The sequence below is a fragment of the Ambystoma mexicanum genome, chromosome 3q (genome assembly GCF_040938575.1).
Source record: "Ambystoma mexicanum isolate Mex_15411 chromosome 3q, UKY_AmexF1_1, whole genome shotgun sequence".
In the NCBI taxonomy this organism is placed as follows: Eukaryota; Metazoa; Chordata; class Amphibia; order Caudata; family Ambystomatidae; genus Ambystoma; species Ambystoma mexicanum.
This window is the reverse complement of record NC_090926.1, coordinates 1,137,156,124-1,137,158,623: the sequence shown is the minus strand read 5'-3', so window position 1 is coordinate 1,137,158,623 and position 2,500 is coordinate 1,137,156,124. Positions and strand designations below refer to the sequence as shown.

Genomic DNA, 2,500 nt, shown 5'->3' with positions numbered 1-2,500 from the left:
GGGTCTCCCCGCGCAGGTTCGAACCCTGCCGACTACGCCTCGGTTTGAACTGAGCTGCAATTTTGCAATTTGCTCGGAAATGTCCCCAAAACAAGATGTAAACATGCATGTTGATTATAGGATGGACGATAAAGCAGACATTGGGAAGACTCCCATCCAGGACTCTCTGACTGTTAGGGGTGGGGGCCACGATTATATTTCCACCCTGACACTAGTTGCCGCTAGAGCCATCGACGCCTGGCATCGCCTCCGTCTGTAAGAAGCCCATCCTGCGCTTTTCCTTGCCTGCATCTTTACAGCAGATATTGGGAGGGGTCCATGTGGATACAGAGGATGGAGCAACTGGCACGCAAGCTATCTGCCGAGCCTTTTTTGTGTGTCAGCACAAGGGTTCTCGTGTCACTTCTAGACCTTCCTTGGCAGATGCATTCAGGAGAGGCCCCCTACCTGCGACACAGTGAAAGTACAGTCTTTTGCTGCCCTGTGCAAGCTAGGGGACTGAAGGCACAGCTTTCTGCCACAACAGCAGAGAGCAGAGGAAGGGCGCCCAGGAGGACCGTCAGAGGGTGGTGAGGCCCCTGTCCTCTCGGCCCCGATCGGCCAAGACCTCTCTATTTGGGCAGAAGGGACCCATTCTGCGGTCCTCTGAGGCTTAGGGCCACATGCCCAGAAGGCCCACCACCCAAATCTTTGCCATATGGCTTAGACTAACTACCGGACCACTCGTGCGGCCATTTATTCCTCTGGAGCCTGTCAAAATGGCCTGCCGAAATTGGCTCCCAGGAGGCCTCTGCAACTCGATTTGCATAGAGACAGCCCCTGCCCAGGCATGCTTCCAAACAGGACACTGTTAACAGTTTCAATTTGGAGCTGGCAGAAGCCAGTGCAACCTAGTGAAGGTGAGGCTCTGCTGCCTGGCCGCTTGCTAGGTTTATTAGCACAGATCTGTCCCTGGCACTTAGTCTGAGCTTGGCAGGGAGGGGAAATGGCATTTAGGGAACTTGGGCCAGACCATAGAGATTCTGACTTTTGAATGCATTTTCAAGGGTCATGGGAGGGCCAAAAGGGAACGGTGCAGAGCGGCATAAAGTAAGGGGCGGAGGAGACATTGTGTGTGGCTAAAGTGTTAAGTTTATAGTAGAAACAGGTTTGCTCAGGAGTAGTCGTGGCCGAGTGGTTAAGGCGATGGACTAGAAATCCATTGGGGTTTCCCTGCGCAGGTTCAAATCCTGCCGACTACGGTGCAGCGCCCGCTTTTATTGTTTACTCTTTTCTGGTGTGGAAAACAATCTTAAAATAGCAGTATAATACAATTACTAAAGGAGGCTGCGGCGCACTTGAGCTATTCAAGCAAGATCCTAGGAGTAAAAGCGGCTTCATCCTTTAGGCCAACGCAGAGAAACTGGTACGTTTTGACGGGTTTCGTTTTGCAATTTCAAACATATATGTACATTTAAAAGAAACTTGTGAGGAGAAAGAACGGTGCATGATGAGAGAGAAGGGTGGAAAGTACAGGACAAGATCTAGAGGCAAGGCGGTAGAGACTAAGGACTCTTCTGTGTAAGCACAGCACGATCTTTCGAGTGAGAGTTTCACTCTCATGGGTAGTCGTGGCCGAGTGGTTAAGGCGATGGACTCGAAATCCATTGGGGTCTCCCCGCGCAGGTTCGAACCCTGCCGACTACGCCTCGGTTTGAACTGAGCTGCAATTTTGCAATTTGCTCGGAAATGTCCCCAAAACAAGATGTAAACATGCATGTTGATTATAGGATGGACGATAAAGCAGACATTGGGAAGACTCCCATCCAGGACTCTCTGACTGTTAGGGGTGGGGGCCACGATTATATTTCCACCCTGACACTAGTTGCCGCTAGAGCCATCGACGCCTGGCATCGCCTCCGTCTGTAAGAAGCCCATCCTGCGCTTTTCCTTGCCTGCATCTTTACAGCAGATATTGGGAGGGGTCCATGTGGATACAGAGGATGGAGCAACTGGCACGCAAGCTATCTGCCGAGCCTTTTTTGTGTGTCAGCACAAGGGTTCTCGTGTCACTTCTAGACCTTCCTTGGCAGATGCATTCAGGAGAGGCCCCCTACCTGCGACACAGTGAAAGTACAGTCTTTTGCTGCCCTGTGCAAGCTAGGGGACTGAAGGCACAGCTTTCTGCCACAACAGCAGAGAGCAGAGGAAGGGCGCCCAGGAGGACCGTCAGAGGGTGGTGAGGCCCCTGTCCTCTCGGCCCCGATCGGCCAAGACCTCTCTATTTGGGCAGAAGGGACCCATTCTGCGGTCCTCTGAGGCTTAGGGCCACATGCCCAGAAGGCCCACCACCCAAATCTTTGCCATATGGCTTAGACTAACTACCGGACCACTCGTGCGGCCATTTATTCCTCTGGAGCCTGTCAAAATGGCCTGCCGAAATTGGCTCCCAGGAGGCCTCTGCAACTCGATTTGCATAGAGACAGCCCCTGCCCAGGCATGCTTCCAAACAGGACACTGT

At 52.5% G+C, this 2,500-nt stretch overlaps 2 non-coding genes across 2 annotated transcripts in view; both read left to right on the top strand.

The window, feature by feature from the left end:
• TRNAS-CGA (transfer RNA serine (anticodon CGA)) overlaps positions 1–37 on the top strand; it is an 82-nt gene extending 45 nt beyond the window's left edge. The window contains exon 1 of the tRNA in view: positions 1–37. This exon is cut by the window's left edge and continues 45 nt beyond it. This is a non-coding gene — a tRNA (tRNA-Ser).
• Positions 38–1,604: 1,567 nt separating this feature from the next.
• Positions 1,605–1,686, top strand: TRNAS-CGA (transfer RNA serine (anticodon CGA)). Its single transcript has one exon. It is a non-coding gene; the product is annotated as a tRNA-Ser (tRNA).
• Positions 1,687–2,500: the final 814 nt, after the last annotated feature.